This window comes from Camelina sativa, chromosome 2 (assembly GCF_030686135.1).
Source record: "Camelina sativa cultivar CO46 ecotype springtype chromosome 2, ASM3068613v1".
In the NCBI taxonomy this organism is placed as follows: Eukaryota; Viridiplantae; Streptophyta; class Magnoliopsida; order Brassicales; family Brassicaceae; genus Camelina; species Camelina sativa.
In genome coordinates, this window is record NC_141881.1 from 10,179,456 (window position 1) to 10,204,856 (window position 25,401).

The 25,401-nt window shown below is 38.3% G+C and overlaps 1 non-coding gene across 1 annotated transcript; it reads right to left on the minus strand.

Annotated features, from left to right (window-relative positions):
- Nucleotides 1-687: 687 nt before the first annotated feature.
- LOC147948407 (small nucleolar RNA R71) lies at nt 688-794 on the minus strand. Its single transcript, XR_015585900.1, has one exon. It is a non-coding gene; the product is annotated as a small nucleolar RNA R71 (small nucleolar RNA).
- Nucleotides 795-25,401: the final 24,607 nt, after the last annotated feature.

The following is a 25,401-nucleotide window of genomic DNA, read 5'->3' on the forward strand; positions in this document are numbered from 1 at the left end:
TTCCTCTGCTTGGTTGTTTTGAGTCTCAAGTACCAACTCGACCGTCTGTGCGATCAAGTACCTGATCGAGCCACAACCCGGATTCAAGCAGTATTCTCGTCTCAGTCGGTTCAGTCTTCAACTTAAGCTAGTGCTCGACCGAGTGTCAGTTCGAGTCAGTGATCGAGTCAGTTGATGCAAACAAGATCCAAGGGAAATCAGAATCTTTAGAGGTATCTTGATTACATCAACGCCTACCAAGAGACCTGAGACAGCAGAGAACAAGAATCCTCCAAGAACAAAAAAATCAGTTGCTAATGGAGCAACAAAATAATCAATATCAAAGGCCAAAGAACATTGGTGCAGGAGATGCACCAAATACACATAACCAAAGAACTGGTATAGTTCCTCTTGCAGTTGCCAACAACAACTATGAGATCAAGAGTGGTCTAATCACCATGATTCAAGCTAATAAGTTCCATGGTTTGCCCAGATCCCTTAGACCATCTTGATGAGTTTGATAGGATTTTTGGACTCACCAAGATCAGTGGTGTTAGTGAAGATGGCTTCAAGCTTAGACTGTTTCCTTTCTCACTTTGAGACAAAGCTCATCTATGGGAGAAGACACTTCCAACTGGTGTTATCACTACATGGGATGCTTGTAAGAAGGCCTTTCTAGCTAAGTTCTTCTCTAATGCTAGAACTGCAAGGTTGAGGAATGAGATTTCTGGTTTTGCACAAAAGAACAATGAAAGCTTTTGTGAGGCATGGGAGAGATTCAAGGGCTTCCAAACTCAATGTCCACACCATGGATTCAGCAATGAGTCTTTGCTCAGCACCTTATATAGAGGGGTCCTACCTAAGATAAGGATGCTTTTGGATACAGCCTCCAATGGTAACTTCCTCAACAAAAATGTAGAAGAAGGCTGGGAGTTGGTAGAGAATCTAGCACAATCAGATGGAAATTATAATGAAGACTATGACAGAACAGTAAGGTTTGTCTCCAATGATCAAGAGGAGAAGTATAAGAAGGACTTGAAAGTAGTTAATGAGAAGCTAGATAGAATTCTACTCAGCCAACAAAAGACCATTCATTTTATTGGTGAAGAAAACTCTCAAGTTCAAGATGGGGAGAGAGAGTTGGCTGAGATTTGCTACATGCAAAATCAAGGAGGATTCAAGGGTTACAATCAATTCAAGAACAACAACATCTCCTATAGAAGCACCAATGTAGCCAATCCTCAAGATCAAGTTTATCCACCGCACAAGCCCCAATAACAAAACAGCTACGCACCCAAGCAACAACATCAAGGGTTCCAGCCTCAATTGTGTCCCCCTCCAGGGTTTCAGACCTCCCAAGGCCAAGAACCAGATTTGAGAGCTATGATGCAGCAATTGTTACTTGGGCAAGCAAATGGGCAAATTGAGGCAGCAAACAGGTTTGTTGAGATGAACAAGCGGAGGGACAATACTTACAGTGATCTACATGCCAATTTTGACACACTGAATTCCAAGATTATGACTATGGAGAGCAGATTAGATTCTTCTCCAAAGCATGACCAACACAAGGGCAAATCTATTATGAAATCTACAGAGTTTTCCAATGCTATCAATCTCCGCAGTGGAAGACTCTTACCAACGAGACTAGGAGCACCGCCAGACACTGAGGACAGTGAAGATCAAGATGGGGAAGGGTTTCAACAAGAAGAGACTCAGAATAAGGAGACTATTGAACTCGATGAGCTACTCGACCGCACACACGATCGAGCAGCTGATCGAGCAGTTTCTCAGGAGAAAATCAAGCCAGCTGCTACCAAAGAAAAAGAAGTCCGGTTCATTCCTCCTCCTTACAAGCCTCCACTACCTTTCCCAGGAAGATTTAAGAAGCAGATGGTTGAAAAGTACAAGGCATTGTTTGATAAACAAATTAGAGAGATTGAGCTTAGGATGCCTCTAATAGATGCTTTTGTGATGATCCCTCCTTAACAGAAATTCTTGAAAGATGTTGTGATGGAAAGGATCAAAGAAGTTCAAGGGATGGTGATTCTTAGCCATGAGTGTAGTGCCATAATCCAAAAGCAAGTGAACCCTCAAAAGTTGAGAGATCATGGTTCCTTCACTCTACCTTGCTCTATAGGCCCTTTGACCTTCAACAGATGCCTTTGTGATTTGGGAGCCTCAGTGAGCCTAATGCCTCTATCAGTTGCTAAGCTCCTAGGGTTTACAAGGTATAAGCCATTCAATATATCTCTGATCTTAGCTGATAGATCTGTAAGATTACCACATGGTGTTTTGGAGGATTTACGAGTTAGAGTTGGAACAGTGGAAGTTCCAACAGACTTTGTAGTCTTGGAAATGGATGAAGAGCCAAAAGATCCTTTGATTTTGGGAAGACCTTTCCTAGCCACAGCAGGAGCAATAATTGATGTGAGAAAAGGGAAGATTGATCTCAACTTGGAAGAGGACCTCAGAATGACATTTGACATTGTAAAAGCTATGAGGAAACCAACAATTGGAGGACAAGTCTTTTGGGTTGAAGAAATGAACAAATTAGTAGGAGAATTGATGAAAGAGCTAGCAGAACAAGATCACCTTAAAACTGTTTTGACCAAAAGTGGAGAAGAAGGGTTTCTCTACAAAGAAAGCAAGGCTTATGAAGAAATATTGGACTCACGTAGAGAATCTGACAATCCAGAGGTTTTGAGGGGCTACTAGCATCAAGAGAGGAAGTCTGGTGAGTTCAGATAGCAGATACAGAGAGCTCGACCGCCTACTCGAGCATGCACTCGACCGAGCACCAACACCACTCGACCAAGTGCCCTGCCGAAACTTTCATAGATGACTGGTCTGAGCTAAAAGCACCAAAGGTATAACTAAAACCTCTCCCATCTGGGCTAAGGTACGTTTTCTAGTTGAGAACTCTACTTATCCTGTAATAGTGAATGCTAAATTGAGTAGAGAAGAACTTGATTTGCTAGTTGTTGAGCTAAGGAAATTTAGGAAAGCTATTGGTTATTCTTTGGATGACATTAAAGGAATTTCACCTAGTCTCTGCATGCATAGAATCCACCTTGAAAATGAATCTTACTCCACCATTGAACCTCAAAGAAGGCTTAACCCCAACCTAAAAGAAGTAGTTAAAAAGGAGATTCTTAAGTTGCATGGTGCTGGTGTGATCTATCCTATTTCTGATAGTACTTGGGTCTCACCAGTACATTGTGTCCCTAAGAAAGGAGGAATTACTGTAATAAAGAATGATCATGATGAATTAATTCTTACTAGAACCATAACAGGACATAGAATGTACATTGATTATATAAAGCTTAATTCTGCTACTAGGAAAGATCATTTTCCTCTTCCATTTATTGATCAAATGTTGGAAAGATTAGCCAATCATACCCATTACTGTTTCTTGGATGGATACTCTGGATTTTTCTAAATTCCTATTCATCCTAATGATCAAGAGAAGACAACATTCACATGTCCATATGGTATCTTTGCCTATAGAAGGATGCCATTTGGATTATATAATGCTCCAGCAACTTTTCAAAGATGCATGATGTCTATCTTCTCTGATCTTATTGAGGATGTTGTTGAAGTTTTTATGGATGACTTCTCTGTCTATGGAGATTCCTTTTCTTCTTGTCTTGCTAATCTATGCAGGGTTTTCAAGAGATGCGAGGAGACAAATCTAGTTTTGAACTGGGAGAAGTGTCTCTTCATGGTTGAAGAAGGGATAGTTCTTGGTCACAAGATTTCAGAGAAGGGTATTGAGGTTGACAAAGCAAAAATTGAAGTCATGGTCCAACTTCAACCACCAAAGTGTTAGAATTGGCAGAAGTGATTAAGAGTTTGAGTAGCTTTGAAAGAATTTAGTATGACAAACAAAGAGAATGTGTGAGAAGATAAGATTCCACTAGAATATCCTTTTACAACATGTGAATACAACCTTAAATAGGTGAACCAACTAGGGCAACCCCTTTTACCGAAATAGAAACAAACGATAGAGACATTAAGAGAGAGAGAGAGAGAGAGAGAAGCATTCCCAAGCTGATAGCGACCCCTCCGAAGTCAACTTGCTCACCCGTGACTCTTTTTGTCTTCTTCTTCCTAACAGCTAGATTAGAGACTTCTCGAACACATGATGGGCTTGATGGACTTCACTTCTTCTCTTCTCTTTGTGTCATCAAGAGGCCCGGTATTGTAAGTGTGTACAGACGTCCGTACGGTACGGTTGGCCCTCCGACTTTAGCTTGATCAATACAAAGACAGTCAATGATATAAGAAGCTTTCTTGGTCATGCTGGGTTCTACAGAAGATTCATCAAAGACTTTTCAAAGATAGCTAGGCCATTGACAAGGTTGCTTTGTAAGGAGACTGAATTCAACTTTGATGAAGATTTTTTGAAGGCTTTCAAGGAGATCAAAACTGCCTTGATATCAGCTCCAATAGTCCAAGCCCCAAACTGGGATCTTCCATTTGAGATTATGTGTGTTGCATCAGACTTTGCAGTAGGAGCAGTTCTAGGTCAGAAAAAAGATAAGAAGCTGCATGTTATTCACTATGCTAGTAGAACCTTAGATGAAACTCAAGGGAGATATTCAACAACAGAGAAGGAGCTTCTTGCAGTGGTATTTGCCTTTGAAAAATTCAAGAGCTACTTAGTAGGATCCAAGGTAATTGTGTATACTGATCATGCTGCTTTGAGGCACATCTACTGAAAGAAGGACAACAAACCAAGGTTGTTGAGATGGATTCTACTTCTCCAAGAGTTTGACATGGAAATAGTTGATAAGAAGGGTATAGAGAATGGAGTAGCTGATCATTTATCCAGGATGAGGATAGAGGAGGAAATACCAATTTATGACTCAATGCCAGAGGAGAAACTTATGCAACTCGAAGTCACTCGACCGACTGCTCAAGCAGGCACTCGATCGAGTGTGTTTGGCCACTCGGTCGAGCAGGATCAGATGGAGGAGTGGATGGCACTTAAAAGTGAAAATCTACCTTGGTATGCTGACATAGCCAATTACAAAGTGTGTGAAGAAATCCCAGCAGACATGGATCCTTACAAGAAGAAGAAGCTCCTCAAGAACATCAATGGATACTATTGGGATGAACCTTAGTGATGTTCATATATTTTACCCTGTTTTCCCTTAGTATTTTCACCTCTTTTGGATCATTTGCTATCTAGTTTAGCCATTATTGCATAGCTTTTAGGACTGTTCATGCATTAGAGTATAGTTGCATTGCATTTGCATATTTTCTTGCATAAACAGGTGATTTTGGAGCCTAAGGAGCATGGAAGCAATGCTGAATAGGAGTGAAGCTATCAAGAGAAGAAAGCAAGGGAGTTAGAGCTGAAGAATCAAGGTTCGGAGATCCACTCGACCGCCCACTCGACCAGACACTCGATCGTGTGCGGAGATGGACTCGACCGAATGGAAGAAGCAGAAGAAGTGTCAACTCGACCGGTCACTCGACCGAGCATCACGTCGAGTTGACCGAGCCGCCTAGCTATTTTGTCTTTTAGCATTTTTAGGGCTTCCACTACTTTTTCTATAAAAGGGCCTTGTATCCTTCAGCCACCAAGAGTCCAACTCTTTAGAATTCCACAAACCTAGTTTTTACCCGTTTGGGAATTTATGTTTTTTTTTTTATATTTTCTTAGATTTTGTTCTACTTTTGAAGGAGAAAACAAGAAATTTCTTCATATTTGCTTGTTCAATAACTCTCAAAGTATTAAGAATTCGAGTTTGATTCCTTCTTCAATATTGTAGATCTTTGCTTTATCTTTCTAATGATGCAAGCTTCGTTATTTCTGGGTTTATAGCTTTGTTCATCATGATTAGCATTTGTGAGTAGTTTGCGTAGGATCTTGAGGATGAAAAGGCTGGATTTTGGTTGTGATTTGTTTAGCTAGGTCAAGCTTGTTTGTTATAGATCTTTTCTAGGCTATATATACTCTATGCTGATCCTATAACCGAGAGGGTAAGGTTTGATTTTAAGCTTCTTAGCATCACACCAATGTCTAGGTTGCTAGATAAGGCTAGATCTAGAGATTATCATTAGTCATGCTAAGAGATTAGATGTCTTGCTTTTATATGATCTTTGCTATGTGAGAACTAGTTTAGAAATATATGAGCTTGATTGTTTTTGCCATGAGAGTGGATTAACATGTTCTAGGAGATCATTGTCTAGAGATTAGCTCAAGTTGTTTGAAATTTGTTGGCCAAGTTAGATGACCATAATCCATAGTCCAGCCCATGAATCCCTCCTCAAGATCTTCCTTGTCTATTGATTTCTTAGCTTAAATCCTGTTGTTTGCCTGTTCTCCTTGCATTTAGTATCTAGTCTTAGTAGCCTTTACTTTCTGCATTTTACATTTATCATTAGGTTGTTAGTGACAAACATCCTACATATTTGGTTTGACTTAGATATATATTCACATCCTGATTGCTTGCATAACACTCATTTAGGATTGACATCTCTTATACTACAACAGCATAAGGGAAATTGAAACTCCTTGCATTCCACTTGTTCATCATCACATCATATCACCCACCATAAAAACTCAAGTTTCAATTTGGCGCCGTTGCATTTTCAAGATGGGGACTATCAAGCTCCGCCTCACTGAAGACTTCATCATGAAGTTTGACATCAAAAACTCAAGTTTCAATTTGGCGCCGTTGCCCATTGGAGTACCAACTCGACCACCAACTCGACCACCAATTTGGCACCGTGTCACGATCGAGTACCTGATCGAGTTTAGACCCGGATACAAATAGACTTCTCATCTCAGTCGACTCAACCTTCAACTCAAGCCTGTGCTTGACCGAGTGTCAGTTCGAGTCAGTAAACATGTTTCAAAACAGTATGTTCAATTATGTACCCATGCACCAGCAACCAGGTTTCCAGGCTCAATTGTGTCCCCCTCAAGGGTTTCAGACCTACCAAGTCCAAGAACCTGACTTAAGAGCTATGATGCAACAAATTTTGCTTGGGCAAGCCAATAAGCAGATTGAGGAAGCAAGGCAGTTTGCTGAGCTGACCCAAAAGTTGAATTCTTATTCCAATGACCTGAGTAACAAGCTTGAGAGTCTGACCTCTACATTCAAGTACATGGAGAGCAACATTGCTTCCACTTCAGCTTCTACACCTCCTCAACTCCCTGGAAAAGCTGTTCAAAACCCAAGGGAGTTCACAGCAAAAGCCATTCTTATCCATGAGGAAGATGTCACTGAGGACAGTGAAGTTCAAGCTGGGAAGGATTGGTCATTTCTTGAAGCCCAGAGGGAAGATTGTGCACAGCAGACTGAATCCGTCAAAGCACTAGACCAGGTACTCGAGCTGGCACTCGACCGAGTGCCAGATCGAGTGGTCGATCAAGCTGAGGATTATGGAGCTATCAAGCCTGTCAAGTACATTCCTCCTATTTACAAACCGCCTCTACCATTCCCAGGACGTTTCAAGGCACAGAAGCTGAAGGAACTAAGGGAAATCATTGAGAAAAAAAAATGATGGCTTTGCAACAAGAGGAAGTGAAGGTTTTGAAGGAGGAGGTTGTCATATAAAAGAAAGAGGAAGTGATGGCCATACAAGAGGTTATCATTGCTTACCAAGAAGAAGAGAGAGGACCTGCTTTGGAACAGTATGCTCCATACCCTCTCTACCAAGATATGCTGCTTGAGATGTCAAAGAAGAGAGCTCAGAATCAAGAAAAGAAGGATCTTGAAGAGATTGAGGGAGTTATCATCCCAACTAAACTTAAAGATCCAGGTCCATTCTATCTGCCCTGCTCATTTAGCTATCTTCACTTCAACCAGTGCTTATGTGACTTGGAAGCATCTATCAGTGTAATGCCTTACTCTATAGCACAAAAGCTTAGGCACACTGAATTCAAGTCCACCAACCTTCACATAAGTCTTACTGATGGATCAAACAAGGATGTGGTTGGTAAGTTGGAAAGCCTTCCAGTCAAGATAGGCAAGGCCATAATCCCCACTGACTTTGTGGTTATAGAGATGGATAAGGAGCCTGAAGACCCTATCATTTTAGGGAGACCATTCTTAGCCACTACTGGAGCTGTTATAGATGTCAAGAAAGATCTTGTAACCTTGAACATAGCTGAGGGTTTAACCATGAAATTTGACATCTATAACCCAACCAACTTGCCTACCATTGGTGGTCAACCTTTTACTATCAAGGACAAAGGTGATTATGAGGTCTCAAGTGAAGTGGAAACTTCAAAGGCTAAGCTCTCATCTCAAGAGGAGTCAGTTGAAAAGCTCAAGGGTTCAGTTCAAGAGTTGACTGATCTGGTGAAGGATCTCCAAGTCAAGCTTAACAAGAGGTCTTTGAAGAAGGCAAGACCAAGGCTCAAGATTAAGAAGAAACAAGGGTTATGTGTGAAGGGTGAAATGATCAACGATCAGTTTCACATTGATCAAGTGGTGCCAGGGAGGATTTCATCACCTCCTTGGTCTCTAAACCAAGCCTGAAAAGGCATCAAAAGTCAAGCTTAGTGACTTTAAACAAGCTCACTAGGGAGGAAGTCCCTAAGGTATCATTGTGAATATGCTTAATTTTCTTTGTAGTTTTGATTTCTTTTCTTTTATGTTTGTGTTAGGCAGGCTTTTTAATGAAAGTGTAGATGGGTTTGGAGAAGTTTGGACTTGTGGAAGAAGACTCGCAAGCCCACTCGACGGGCCCACGAGAGGTACTCGACCGAGTTGTGTTTAAAGCATGGCTCACTCGATGCCCAATGTTCTTGCACGGTCGAGTGGAGGGAAGAAGAAGTTCAAATTTTGAATTATGGTCAAGGAACTCGACCACGTGCGGTCGAGTGGTAGGGTCGAGTGGCAGCAAAAAGCAAGTCAAAGATTCCTCATTTAAATTTGAATGGTATGGACACTCCACCCTTGTCCCCTTGTCCCCTTAGCTTCTTTATATAGAACTAGACTCGATCCTATGCTTCTCACACTCTTTCATTTGGCTTAAAATAATCAAATTCTTGTTTAAAATCTCTCTCAAGTTCATCTTCTTGCTCAAAGCTTTGTTCTTTAGGTTTTTGGGTTACTAATCTATTGACTTTGAGTTTTGAGTTTTTTCCTTTCAAGTTCTCTACAAAATGTCTTCAAGGTCTACAAGAGCATCCCAACAAGCTGCTGATTGCTCCCTAGATCGTCGTGATGCTTATCTTGCATCAAGAAAAGAAGCTGGCGGAAGCACTCGACCCCCTACTCGAGCAGTCACTCGACCGAGTGCTGGTTCGAGTAAGCGGTCGAGTGGAATGCCAAGTAGAAGACACCAGCCAGCTGAGGAAGACCCTAAGCAAAATGAGAGTGAAGAAGAGATGGAATGGACTCTTAGGGAGCACATGAGGAGAAACAAAGCAAAGGGAAAGAGGCCATCAGTTGAGGCTCAACAAGAGGAGGTTGAAGAAGAAGAAGAAGAAGAGGAAATGGCTGAGCGAGAAGAAGAATCTTGTGGCTTAACCCCAAAACAGCTTTATGAGGCTTTCATGAGGATGCAGTTCCTGGGGACTAGATACCCACACAAAGAAACCATGGAGAAGTTGGGCATTGATGAAGATGTGGAATTTCTTTTTGAGAAGTGCAGCCTAAGCAAGTTCATGGGGCTTTGCATGGAAGGGTATAAAGAAGAAAGCTGTGAGTTTCTAGCCACTATCAAGTTGCATTGCTACTTAAGGAAGGAAAAAGAGTTTGGACCTGGTCATTGTGATTTCACTATCAAAGGGAAGAAGTATGAGGTTTCATTGAAGAAGATAGCTAATATATTTGGCTTTGAAGTTGGTAGTGAGAGGAGCATGGTTATACCAAAAGAAGAGCTCTTTGCTGTTTGGGAGACCATTGGGGACAGCAACATTTATTCATCCTCTAAGTCCAAGAGCTCAAGAATAAGGAGCCCAGTCCTAAGGTACTTCCACAAGGCCTTAGCAAACACCTTCTTTGCTAGGAAGGAGACTGGAAATGTGAATGAGGGTGAGCTCAAGATGATTGATGTGGCACTCAATAGCATAATTCTTCAAGCAAGGGATGGAAGCATCAACCTTGGAAGCAGTGTGGGGACTGATCTTGCTATGGTCCTCATTGACCAAATGATGTATTATAGAAGCTGGGTGAGCAAGCTGCACAAGAGAGGTTCAATGGGAGCCCTAACCATTGGAGGCATCATCACTCAAATACTAGTAGCAGCCAAGGTCCCACTTAAAGGAAAGAAGACCATGCCAAGATGGATTGATTCCAACTATCTCACCTCCACTCTAATACTAGCCAAGGAGATGCATCAACGGAATCACCTCTTTAACTTTGAGCTTCAAACCATTGAGAAAGCTCAACTTGTTCTACCTAACAAGGAACTTACAACCATAAGTGAAGGGCAAAACATTGATTTTTGGCCAGCAGTTGAGTTCTTGTTTGATGGTACAGCCCAAGTGAGAGTTGATGAAGCTGGAGATGTAGAAATGGCTGATGGGGAAGAGCAATTCTACTTTGAAGAATATGAGCCAAGCCATAGAGATAGTAGAGGAGTGAGGGAGACTAACAAGAGGCTGACACTTCTACAAAGATGGAGCAAGTGGCATGGGAATAAATTTGAAAAGCTGAAGAAGAAGGTGGGAAGAATGACTAAGTTCATCAAGGGCTTAAAGAGAGATATTGCTGAATTGAAGAGTGGAAACTCATCACCAAGCCATTCTAGCCCTTTGAGGAGGTGTAGCTCAAATAGAGCACTTTCAAGAGCTGAAAACCCTGTGGAACCAGCTAGAGCTTCAAGTTTCGAGCCAATTCAGAGGAGGAGAAGTTCAAGTCGTCGAGAACAACAATTCGAGGCACTCGACCGGTTCACTCGAGCAGCCACTCGACCGAGTACCCCAGATGCACTCGGCCGAGTACCTACCCATAACTTCTTATGGCTTCCCAGCTCCAGCAGGATATCCAGGCTATCCAGGTTACCCTCCCTTCCCACCCCAATACTTCATGGATCCAGCACTCTTGCACCAGTTCTACCAGCAGCAAGGTCAGAATTTTTCACCTCGCGCATCAACTCGACCCCCCCACTCGACCGAGTACCAGTGGATGGCTATAGTCGAGTTGCCTCAATCTCCTTCTCTAAGTCAACAACAAGACCCCCACTACACATATGAGAGCATGAATGAGGATGTGGACAGCTTCTTTCACAATCCATGAGGTACCACTATCACCTTATCCTTGTAAATATCATTGCAAATCATGTTGTGTTTTGTTTTTAGTCTTGAATCTTCTTCCAATTTTCTCTTACACAAGGGACTGTGTAATTTAAGTTTGGGGGAGGGTTTGAGATAGTATTTGATGTTGTGTTTTGTTTTCTTATTTCAAATTTTTACCATTATCATGTTAGTATTTGCATTGCATCTAAGGCATAGAAAAACCCTAAAAATTTGAAATTTTTTGAAAAAATCTTTATAAAAAAAAAGAGTGTTCATGTAGTTTGCATTGCATATTAGAATCTTGTTTAGCATGTTTTATGTAGGACTGTTAAATATTTGCATTAGGGATCTATGATGAGTTTTGCCTTGTTAGCTTGTTAAATTCACTAAACTAGGATCAATGCCCAAGTTAATAGTATTTTGATGCTAGTTGAGTAGTTAGAAGCATAAGATTGAACCAAGCCTTGAATTCCTGCATTGCATTTGGTCTAAAGTGAAGCATGTTGTGATTTGATGCCATTTCCTACTTATAACAACGTAATATTGACTGTTAAATATCAACTTGTGCATTGCTTTAAACTCATGGATACCATATACATATTTGGATCATCTTTCTCCTTTTTACCACTCTTGTTGATCCAAGTAGCTAATTGAACTATTAAAATCAGTTTCCCTACCCATTAACCAACCCTTCTTTCAAGCCATGTTTATTCTTGTGTGTGTGAGGCCTATTTTGGGATTGAGCTTGGTAGAAAGTGTTAGGTTTGAACTGATAATAGTAAAGCCTTGTGTAGTTCTAGTTTGCAATTTTCAAACTAGATATGACTAGGTGGTTTACTTGTTGGGTTTGGGACTTGGTTGTTTTGAAAAGAAAAGAGGAAAAAAAGAAAGAAAAGGTTAGAGTCTTTAGGAGGAGAATGTGTTTAAGTAAAATCAAAGTCTATTGAAAGAATGAGAAGTATAAGATTGTTGAAGATGGTTCTAGTAAAAGAAAAGAAAGAAAGAAAAGAAGAGTCTAGCAAAATGCTTTTATGTCTTAAGAATAAGATAACCACAGCAAATAAGAAAGAATCTCTCATTCCACTAGAAAGATCAAATAAGAAGCCTCTCTTAAGACTTTAAAATCAAAGAGAAAAGGGTGAAAGAGAAGTGAAGAAGATAAAGGGTAGAACTAGGATAATTTGGGTTTAAATTGATAGGATTAAATACTTTGGGTGCCTTTGGGTAGACAAGGTTTTGTTCTTGTATGTGTCTAAGTGTTCTTACCTTTAGCATTCTTCTAAAGCTCAATCCATTTTTTATGAGAGAACCTTGATATTGGTAAGCCCCACTCTAAAAAGAGACCATCATTGTCTCTAAACCTTTATTACCTAGCCAAATGAGTTTAAGCATTGCATAAGATTGATTCATGTTCTTGATTAATGAATGTTAAAGGAAATGGTTGATTTGAATGCATGTGGACATCTAAGGCTCAAATCAGTAAAGATTGTGATAGGCTTGTCTAAAATCTTTAAGTACAGCTCATTCAACTTGCATCATAGTAATAGTAACTTGGACATTGATTCTAGCTAGTTTATTGGCCAGCTTTAGGAGCTGAGATCCCACTTTCAAACCTCACCTACCTTCTTATGTCTTGTTTATTTGCTTGAGGGCAAGCAAAGACTAAGTTTGGGGGTGTTGATGTTCATAGATTTTACCCTGTTTTCCCTTAGTAATTTCCCCTCTTTTGCCTATCTAGTTTAGCCATTATTGCATAGCTTTTAGGACTGTTCATGCATTAGAGTATAGTTGCATTGCATTTGCATATTTTATTGCATAAACAGGTGATTTTGGAGCCTAAGGAGCATGGAAGTAATGCTGAAGAGGAGTGAAGCTATCAAGAGAAGAAAGCAAGGGAGTTAGAGCTGAAGAATCAAGGTTCGGAGATCCATTTGACCGCCCACTCGACCGTGTGTGGAGATGGACTCGACCGAGTGGAAGAAGCAGAAGAAGTGTCAACTCGACTAGTTAGTCGACCGAGCACCAGGTCGAGTTGACTGAGCCGCCTAGCTATTTTGTCTTTTCGCATTTTTAGGGCTTCCACTACTTTTCTAATAAAAGGGCCTTGTACCCTTTAGCCACCAAGAGTCCAACTTTTTAGAATTCCACAAACCTAGTTTTTACCTTTTTGGGAATTTATGCTTTTTGTTTTTTACATTTTCTTAGATTTTGTTCTACTTTTGAAGGAGAAAACAAGAGATTTATTCATACTTGCTTGTTCAATAACTCTCAAAGTATTAAGAATTCGAGTTTGATTCCTTCTTCAATATTGTAGATCTTTGCTTTATCTTTCTAATGATGCAAGTTTCGTTATTTTCTGGGTTTATAGCTTTGTTCATCATGTTTAGCATTTGTGAGTAGTTTGCTTAGGATCTTGAGGATGGGTTAGGCTGGATTTTGGTTGTGGTTTGTTTAGCTAGGTCAAGCTTGTTTGTTATAGATCTCTTCTAGGCTAGATATACTCTATGCTGATCATATAACCGAGAGGGTAGGGTTTGATTTTAAGCTTCTTAGCATCACACCAATGTCTAGGTTGCTAGATAAAGCTAGATCTAGAGATTATCATTAGGCATGCTAAGAGAGTAGATGTCTTGTTTGATTTTTGACATAAATGATTTGTTGCTTAATGCTTGCTTTTATATGATCTTTGCTATGTGAGAACTAGTTTAGAAATATATGAGCTTGATTGTTTTTGCCATGAGAGTGTATTAACATGTTCTAGGAGATCATTGTCTAGAGATTAGCTCAAGTTGTTTGAGATTTGTTGACCAAGTTAGATGACCATAATCCATAGTCCAGCCCATGAATCCCTCCTCAAGATCTTCCTTGTCTATTGATTTCTTAGCTTAAATCATGTTGTTTGCCTGTTGTCAGATTTACTTTTGTCTTGCTCAGTTTTGTTTGCATTGCTCTGTTTCTCGTATTTATCAACTCAACCCTTTACTCGATCGAGCAAACGATCGAGTGCTTGCTCGAGCTCATCCCCAGAAACTCTTGTTTATGCTTTGTGTTTGTCCTGTCTCATTTCCTGTTTTATTTCTGTTGCATTCATTTAGTTTTCTGTTCAATCGTGTTCATTACTTGCCTTGCATTAGTTCTTTACTTGTCTTACATATCTCATTTGTTCTTGTTTAGTTTCATCATTGCTTTAATTAGTCTGTTCTCCTTGCATTCAGTATCTAGTTTTAGTAGCCTTTACTTTCTGCATTTTACATTCATCATTAGGTTGTTAGTGACAAACATCCTACATATTTGGCTTGACTTAGACAAATATTCACATCCTGATTGCTTGCATAACACTCATTTAGGATTGATATCTCTTATACTACAACAGCATAAGGGAAATTGAAACTCCTTGCATTCCACCTGTTCATCATCACATCATATCATCTCATTCATCATATCACCCACCATAAAAACTGAAGTTTCACTTACTTATACAAAAAGGGATCGGATGGTTTGTTTAGAAGGTGTATAGCAGAGAGTGAAGTAGAAGTAGTGTTGGGACACTGCCATGGTTCAGCATATGGTGGTCATTTTGCAACTTTCAAAACTGCCCAAAAAGTTCTACAAGCTGGGTTATGGTGGCCTACATTTTTCAAAGACACTCACAAGTTCATTACAAGGTGTGGTGCTTGCCAAAGAATGGGGAATATTACAAGAAGGAATGAAATGCCCCAAAATCCAATTCTTGAAGTTGAGATATTTGATGTGTGGGGAATTGATTTCATAGGACATTTTAATCCTCTTTCAAATGGGAATGTCTACATATTAATAGCAGTGGACTATGTCTCCAAGTGGGTAGAAGCTATTGCTAGCCCTACTAATGATCACAAAGTGGTTCTTAATCTTTTCAAGACCATAATCTTCCCAATATATGGAATTCTAAGAGTTGTGATTAGTGATGGAGGGACACACTTCATCAACAAGATCTTTGAAGGAATGCTAAGAAATATGGAGTTAAGCACAAGGTGTCTACAGCTTACCACCCTCAAACAAGTGGGCAAGTTGAAGTGTCAAATAAGCAAATCAAGACCATTTTATCAAGAATAGTGGGAGCAACAAGAAAAGATTGGTCTAGTAAACTTGATGAAACACTTTAAGCTTATAGAACAGCTTTCAAGACACCAATAGGAAGAACCCCATTCCAACTTGTCTATGGAAAGTCTTGCCATCTCCCAGTTGAGGTTGAGTATAAAGCTTTATGGGAAATCAAACTTTTGAACCTGGATCTAGAGATAGCACAAGCTAAGAGAAGCCTTAATTTGCATGAGCTTGAGGAAATCAGATTGAAAGCTTATGAGAGCTCCAAAATCTACAAGGAAAGGACAAAATCCTTCCATGATAAGAAGATTCTCATTAAGGACCTAAAGGCTGGAGACCAAGATTTGTTTTTCAAGCTCAAGTTATTTCCTGGGAAGTTGAAAAGTAGATGGGGAGGTCCTTTTGAAATAAAAGAGGTTTTACCATTTGGAGCTGTCACACTTCTCAACAAGGATGGTAGTGAGTTCACAGTTAATGGTCAGAGAGTTGAGAAGTATTGGGGAGAAAAGGAGAAACATGGGAAGTGCACAATGTTTCTCAAGGATGCTCCTCAAGCTTGAAAAGCTAGAAGAAGTCAAGCTTAGTGACTTTAAACAAGCTCACTAGGGAGGAAGTCCCTAAGGTATCTCTGTCTATATTGCTTAGGACTTTTGGTATTTTGATTTTTGCTTTGGTGTTTTCATGGTCAGGAAAGCAAGGGAATCTAAACAGAAGAAGAAAGGAAGGATTGGAAGCCAACTCGACCAGCCCACTCGACCGAGTACCAGTCGATGGCCATCGTCGAGTTGCCTCCTTCTCCACATCCAAGTCAGCAACAAGACCCCAACTACACATATGAAAGCATGAATGAGGATGTGGACAGCTTCTTCCACATCCCATAAGGTACCAACATCACCTCTGCATTGTAAATACCATTGCATCTCTAGTTTTATTTTGTTTTAAGTCTTGAATCCTCTTACAAATTTCTCTTACACGGTGGACTGTGAAATTTAAGTTTGGGGGAGGGTTTGAGATAGTATTTGATGTTGTGTTCTGTTTTCTTATTTCAAATTTTTAGCATTATCATGTTAGTATTTACATTGCATCTAAGGCATAGAAAAAACAAAAAAAATTGAAAATTTTTGCAAAAATCTTTATAAGAAAAAGAGTGTTCATTTAGTTTGCATTGCATATTAGGATCTTATTTAGCATGTTTCATATAGGACTGTTTCATATTTTTGCATTAGGGATCTATGATGAGTTTTGCCTTGTTAGCTTGTTTATAATCACTAAACTAGGATCAATGCCCAAGTTAATAGTACTTTGATGCTAGTTGAGTAGCTAGAAACATAAGTTTGAACCAAGCCTTGAATTCCTAAATTGCATTATGGTCTAAATTAAAGCATATTGTGATTTGATGCCATTTCCTATTTATAAGAACCTAATATTGACTTGTAATTATCAATTTGTGCATTGCTTTAAACTCATGGATACATTATACATATTTGGATCATCTTTCTCCTTTTTACCACTCTTGTTGATCCAAGTAGCTGATTTAATCATTAAAATCAGTTTCCCCTACCCTTAACCAACCTTTCTTTCAAGCCATGTTTATTCTTGTGTGTGTGAGAGGCCTATTTTGGGATTGAGCTTGGTAGAAAGTGTTAGGTTTGAGCTGACAAGAGTAAAGCCTTGTGTAGTTCTAGTTTGCAATTTTAAAACTAGATAGGACTAGGTGGTTTAATTGTTGGGTTTGGGACTTGGTTGTTTTGAAAAAGAAAAGAAAAGAAAAGAAAAGAGAGAGAAAGAAAAGGTTAGAGTCTTTAGGAGGGGAATGTATTTAAGAGAATTTAAGCTCTAGTGAAAGAATGGGAAGTATGAGATTGTTGAAGATGGTTCTAATCAAAGAAAATAAATCAATAAAAGAAGAGTATAGCAAAAAACTTTTATGTCTTAAAGTTAAGAAGAAAAGGGAACCATAGCAAATAAGAAAGAAACCTCCTTTCCACTAAATGATTCAAATAAGAAACCTCTCATAAGGCTTAAAAACAAAAGAGAAAAGGGTATTTGAGAAGAGATGAAGATAAAGGGTAGAACTAGGATCATTTGGGATTAGAATGATAGGATAAACACTTTGGGTACCTTTGGGTAGACAAGGTTTTGTTTTTGTATGTCTAAGTGTTCTTACATTTATCCTTCTTCTAAAACTCAATCCATTTTTATGAGAGAGCCTTGATATTGATAAGCCCCACTCTAAAGAGAGACCATCATTGTCTCTAAACTTTTTACTATCAAGCCAAATGAGTTTAAGCATTGCATAAGTTGATTCATGTTCTTGATTAATAAATGTTAAAGGAATTGGTTGATTTGAATGCATGTGGATGTCTAAGGCTTGAATCAGTTAAGGTTGTGATAGGCTTGTCTAAAATCTTTAAGTACAGCTCATTCAACTTGCATCATAGTACTAGTAACTTGGACATTGATTCTAGCTAGTTTATTAACAAGTTTTAGGAGCTGAGATCCCCTTTTCAAACCTCACTCTCCTACTTTTGTCTTGTTTATTTGCTTGAGGGCAAGCAAAGACTAAGTTTGGGGGTGTTGATGTTCATATATTTCACCTTGTTTTACCTTAGAATATTCACATCTTTTGCATGATTTACTATCTAGTTTGGACATTATTGAGTAGCTTTAGGACTGTTTATGCATTAGAGTAGAATTGCATTGCATTTGCATAGTTTTTAGCATAAGCAAGTGATTTTTGATCCTAAGGAGCATGGAAGGATGCTGAAGAGGATTGGAGCTATCAAGTGAAGAAGACAAGGGAGCTAGAGCAGAAGAATCAAGGTCCGGAAGTCCACTCGACCACCATACTCGACCAGACACTCGACCGTGTGCGGAGAAGGACTCGACCGGCTGGAAGAAGCAGAAGAAGAGGTCACTCGACCAAGCACTCGACCGAGCACCTGGTCGAGTTGATCGAGCCACCTTCCTATTTTGTATTCTAGCCATTTTAGGGTTTCCCCTCTCTCCTATATAAACCCCTTGTCCTCTATGGCCGCAAAGGGAGCCACTTTTCAGAGAAAACAATCTCTAAACCTAGTTTTTACCCTTTTGGAAAATATTTTACTTTTAGCATTTTGCTTAGATCAGTGGCCAGTTTTTGTATTTTCTCTAGATTTTCATACTTTGTTGGTTTCATAACTTTCTAGGTATTGAGAATTTGAGTTTGATTTCTTCTTCAATATTGTAGATCTTTGTCTTATCTATCTAGTCATGCAAGTTTCAATGATTTTTGGGTTTATGATTTTGTTCATCATGTTTAGTGATTGTGAGTAGTGTGTAGAGATCTTAAGGATGGATTAGGCTGGATAAGGGTTATGGTTGTTTAGATTGGTCAAGCTTGCTTGTTTATAGATCTCTTCTAGATTAGATGTTCTCTATGCTGTTCTTATACTGAGAGGGTAAGAATAGATCTTAAGCTTCTTAGCATCACACCAATGTCTAAGTTGTTATATAAGGCTAATGCTAGAGATTATCATGCTTATCCCAAGAGATTGGTTGTGTAAGGTGATTTTTGACATTAATGATTTGGTTGTTTATTGCATGCTTTTATATGTTCTTAGCTAGTGAGAACTAGGTCTAGGAGTATCTAAGCTTGATTGTTATTATCATGAGAATGGATTAGCAAGTATTAGAAGATCATTGTCTAGAGATAGTTCATTGTTGATTGAGGTTTGTTGACCAGTTTAGATAACCTTAGCTTGAGTCCAGTCCATAAATCCATCCTTAGGACCTTTCTTTGTCTATTGATTTCCTTGTTTAAATATTGTTAATCGCTTGCTGTTTGATTTGCTTTCGTTTTGCTTTGTTTTAATTGTTGACTATGTTTCTGTTCTTCGTACTAAGTCACTCGATCGAGCATCCGATCGAGTGCTTGCTCGAGCTCGTTCCAGAGTTTGTTGTTTATGTTCTGCAACTTTCTGTTTCATTTGCTGTTTCATTCTAGTTTCATTCCTGTTTCATTGCATTCATACATGTTCAATCCTGTTTCATTATTTGCCTTGCATTAGTGTAGAACATGTTCTTGTTTAGTATCATTACTACCTTGTTTACATTGTTTACTTTGCATTTAGTATCTTGTCTTAGTAGTTTTACATTATGCATATCATTATTGTCATTAGGTTGCTAGTTATAAACCTTCATCATATTTGGCTTAACTTAGATAAGTGTTCACATCCTGATTGCTTGCATCACACTCATTATGGTTTGACATCCTTTATGCTACAACTACATAAAGGTAATTGAAACACCTTGCATCCACCTGTTCATTGATCATCTCTATCATCATTCATCCACATAAAAGTGCATGTTTCGAATTCAGAAGCCTAATGCTAGATATGCGCTCATTGCCTCTAAGTTCACCACTAATGAACCAACAACAATTGTGTCAGCAATGAAGCATCCTAGTTGGAATGCAGCTGTTCTAGAAGAGGTAAGGAGAATTAATTTGTTATGCACCTGGTACTTGGTTCCTTCAACTGAAGATATGAACATATTAGACTCCAAATGGGTGTTCAAGACTAAGCTTAATCCAGATGGCACACTCGATAAGCTCAAGGCCCGTCTTGTTGCAAAGGGGTTTGGTCAGGAAGAAGGGGTCGACTACCTAGAGACGTTCAGCCATGTGGTTCGAACAGCAACAATTTGGCTAGTTCTTGATGTATCAACTGCAAGAGATTGGCCAATCAAGCAATTAGATGTCTCAAATGCGTTCTTACATGGTGAATTACAAGAACCGGTGTACATGTATCAACCCTCTGGTTTTGTTGATGAAAACAAACCAAATCATGTTTGTTGTCTCACCAAAGCTCTCTACGGACTAAAGCAAGCTCCGAAAGCCTGGTTCGACACTTTCAGCAATTTCCTTCTTGAGTACAAGTTTGACTGCATTACTGCTGATCCATCTTTATTTGTTTGTCGACTGGATGACAAGATGCTAGTTCTGCTTCTTTACGTTGACGACATTCTACTTACTGGTAGTGATCAGGCTCTTCTTGACGATCTATTGCAGGCTCTCAACACTCGTTTCTCAATTAAAAACCTTGGTCCTCTAAAATACTTCTTGGGTATAGAGATAGAGTCATACTCTAATGGGCTCTTCCTCCATCAGACAGACTATGCTTCTGACATTCTTCATCAAGCTGCTATGAGTGACTGCAACCCTATGCCAACTCCACTCCCTGAACAGCTGGACAAGCGCGACTTTGAGCCATTCTGTGAACCAACCTACTTTTGAAGCCTTGCTGGGAAATTACAGTACTTGACCATTACAAGACCAGATATACAGTTTGCAGTCAACTTTGTTTGTCAGAGAATGCACTCTCCAACCAACTCTGACTTTGGTCTTCTAAAACGAATACTAAGGTATCTAAAAGGAACACTTCACATGGGGCTACCAATCTAGAAGAACAACAGCTTCTCTTTATCTGCATATTGTGACAGTGATTATGCAGGCTGTAAGCAAACTAGAAGATCTACTGGTGGCTTATGTTTTCTACTAGGTACAAACATTATATCTTGGTCAGCAAAAAGGTACCCAACGGTTTCCAACTCCTCAACAGAAGCAGAGTATCGAGCGCTTACAGCTACAACAAGGGAGATCACTTGGTTTTCATAATATGAACCTACACAAGTCTACTGTGACAATCTCTCTGCCGTTTACCTGACAGCAAATCCGGCTCTTCACAACAGAACAAAGCATTTCGACACAGATTATCACTATATTAGGGAATGTGTTGCACTTGGTCTCATTGAAACACATCACATCTATGTGGAAGACCTGTTTACAAAGTCTTTGCCTAAGAAGTCCTTCGTCCAGTTGAGGTCCAATCTTGGCGTGTGTCTTCCCCCCACTCAAAGTTTGCGGGGGAGTGTAAGCAACACAGCGGGATCAAATGTGGAAAGACTAATGGACTCAACAAGCCCAACAACAACCAAAGCTGGTCTAGATAAGAAGAACACAATGCTAGCTCAAAAGCAGAGTGTCGAGTGTACGGAGAAGACGACGAAGACAACGGTCCTCCATGAGAATAGGTTCAATGCTCTGCAATCTCTATCTGATGACTCACCATGACAGCTATACCATTGTTGTCATGTTTTAGATTGTTCCATAAGATCTATATAAGGCAAATGTAAATCAATATTGTAATTATCCAAAAAAGTAAAGTTTTCTCAAATATCACTAAAGTCTTTCAGGATTTTTGGGTACGGTTTTTTGTCTAGCCCTATATAATATGTACTCTGAACTTGACTACAACACTGAACGACAAAATAACTACTCTAGACACTAATATCTAATGTATAACAAAATATCATATACAAAATAATAGAAAACATAATATCCGCGATATACCGGCGGTGTATTATAATAATACTAACCTACTCCAAAGTTATTGCTATTAGTTTAGTATATGTTTACATCTTTACTATCAATTCGGGAGTACAAAAGAAGAAAAAAAAAACTTTGTCAAAAATGCCATATAATACCCTTACGGCCAAAGAAAGAAAGAACAAAAAAAACAAATTAAGGGCAAATAGGTAATCAAATGTGTAGATGGGAAGCGGATCCTAAGTGTTTGGCCATAACCTTATTCGGATCTTAGATATATTAGATGTATCCAAACACTCTCTTCTTCTTAAACCTGTAGGAGAAATCAAAATCTAAACGGCATAATATTCAATACCTACCATATAAGTTCTGTTACTAATTAATTAGCGATTATATACAAAACAGTTTAGACAACTTACCATACGTAATAAACGGCAGCATTTTAAATAATTACCATTTCTTTTCGTCATTTAATATGATAAAAATCAGCCAATCTTAACAATACCGATTTCTACACCTTAACATTAATAATATCAATTATATCAAATAAAATCGGAAACTATTTTAATGCAATCCCTGATCATCCTCTCTCATATCAGATCAAACCGAAAATAAAGTCAAAATATTAACTGAAAGTCTTTGATATAATATTACTAAATTATATTAACCTTCTAAAATCAAAACTAAATATTCGTATTCTTTAACTTTTAGCAACTATCCCGGATCTTTAGTAAAGAAAATAATTAACGTATCTTATCACCAATATCTAATAAGCATATTCTAGAATTTATCATTTCCCGAAAACGTCTCTATTAGTCATATAAATACAAACCGATGAACAAGCTTAATACTCAATATTTTAGATCTATCAGCTAATTTTGTCATCAAGGCTGCTAATCGTGGGTGAAGAAAGCTCGCTAACATCAAGCCTTTCAAAACGGTAAGGTGAAATCGATGATAGTGTACAATGTACAACATAGATGGGAGGGACTAAATTATTGTTTTCTTATTTGTTTGTAACTTATATGATCTACAACAGAATCAAACTTGCCAAAAAGAACGGTTTTGAAGGATGTTACAAACATACCTGGTCTTGCCAAACATGGTCGAGAAGCACCATTGATCAAGAGAAAGCGATTACAAGGAACTGAAAACAATGTGATTTTCCTTAAACAACAAATAAGGTGATAGTTAGTTATGGCATTACCAAGTTATTAGATCTATATTGTAATCATATAAGTAACACACATTTGTTGATATAATGAAGCAGGATCTGCTGTTAATCCAGCTTAACATCTTTACAAGAATCAAGTGATGTTAGCTTCGTGCTTGCTCATCCAGTAATCCGACTAAACAAAGACAAACTCATGGAATCTCTACACAATTTAGTCCTCCATCTATTAATAGCAAGCAAGGTAAAAAGGTTTTGAATAGATATTGAGTAACTGCTGAATACTATCTATACATTATTGTGTGTCTATAGTCATCTAATCATGCATTAGAACTAATATCAAGTCGATTATCAGGTGTAGCTTCAATGTAAAATCTTTTATACAACATATAGACAAAACAACAATCCGAATATTATTACTTAAGTCAGAGCTATTTTAACTAATAACAACCATTAAAATAAGATCTTATGACAACTTTTAAAATTTTAAAAATGAAGTCAATTCGAAGAGTCTAACGTTATTATGTCATTTTGCACTCCATCAATTCCATTAAAACTCAAGGCAATTGACGATATAACTATTGGGGATTGGACATGTGTTCAATTAATTATATAGAAACACATCAATGTTTCGGAGTAGAAAAACTGAAAGACAATTTACCTTGCTTTATTTTTTTTTGTAATTGAAGGATCAGAGGCCTCCAAATATTGTACACATGCTAGAGGACGACAAGATGAAGCGGTGGATCAAAAGATAGGTCAGTTTCGTATAGCCATCGACAAAGCAGATCAGATCAAGAACCTGAAGCTGGATTGCAAAGAGAAATCGGCTTAAAGGAGTAAGCAGCGCGATAAGAAGCTAAGTATAGTGCATGTCGATTTAAATTCTCTAGAGATGAGGCAAGGGTAACTTGGCCATCTTCCAAAGTGAAGTCGCCGGAGAGGAGAGACCATACGAGATTGTTTCTTGGGGACTGATTCCCACCAGGAATGCATCGGATCTCGAATCGGTGACGGAGGAGATTCCTGAGATGGTGGCGACAATAATGGTATGTGTCGTGGTGGATTTATAATGGTGAGGAGAAGAGGATGCGGTCGTTGAGGACAGAGAAGGTGAGCCGCCGAGAGGTTTGACAGAGGAGAAGTCGATGAGAATTGAGATGGTGAAGAGAGTGAGAATTGACCATCGTGACTCCGTGATTAACGAAGAAAAAAATATTAGTAGAAGGAAATGACGTGACGTTTAGTCACTTAACACGAAAAACGCTTTTGGGCCAATATACAAAACAGGCCAACATAAATAAGTTTCGTAATTTGTGATTTAAATTAAGGTTCAAACAATTATTGAGTAATTAATCCATTCCATTTTTACTATTAAACTTTTATATATAACTTTTATGTATTTTATAATTTTTCATATATTTTCATAACCTAAAGTGTCTACGATATATTAAGATACATATCTTATTTTCAAAAATTCAAAATGATATATGTATATATATTTATTTATTTACTTATTTATCAAAGCAATAAAGATAGAATGAGACACACTTCTTATGAATTGTATGAATGGTTGTATGAATTATGTACCATTTCTTATGATATAATAAATTGATTTGCCTTTAAAAAAAAAAGACACACTTCTCTTATGAGTTTCGCGGGACGGATTTCCTACGGTAAAAAATATCAAAACTATTATAAGGCAGGCCTAACAAGATAGATTTGTAGGGCCACACATTTAAGTCATCCGATTTGATAAGTTTTAATCATTTTGGCAGCTTTTATCTGGTGTGATAGTTCACGAGACGGGTTTTTTGGTAATTCCGGTCTCGCAGAGGTTTTTTGTTAGTTCCGGTCTCGGATAGGTTTTCTGTTAGTTTTGATTTGGGATGGATTTTCGATTAGTTCCAATTTGGGACGAGACGTTTTGATAGTCCACAGGAAGGGAAAAGACGGGTTTAAACTTTAAACATATCACCTTTCTCTTACTAATTTTTTTATGCCACTAATAATAATAAAAACAATCAGATCATTTTTTTCTCTATACCGATTTAGAAACAAATCGACGAGTTTGGATTATGAATATTAATAATATTCATAAAAATACGCTTACAACATAATACATTGCAAACTAGATCGCAAACTTAGTTTTTGAAAACAACTCCGCACGTACGTGCGGGTCCGAACCTAGTTATATATTAGTATACAATATATTTAATATGTACAACAATACATATACTATTAAGAAAACACTAAATTATTAAGAGAATCTCCAACAAACCCTCAAACCTTCAAATTTGTAGGGTTTTTGAATTCCAACAGACCCTTAAACCTTCAAATTTTTAGGGTTTGAATAGTGAGTCTTCAAATTTGAGGGTGCACTATTGAGACCCTCAAATGTTTTTACAAATTTCATTTTAGTCCTTATAATATATATATATATATATCTTACAAATAATTTTGTCAAATTCAATTGTTATAAATATATCTATATAAATTCAAACACACTAAATTAAAATTAACATTATTGATATATAAAGGATATACCATTTACAAAATATTTTTTTTTACAACACAAATGCAATAATTTAT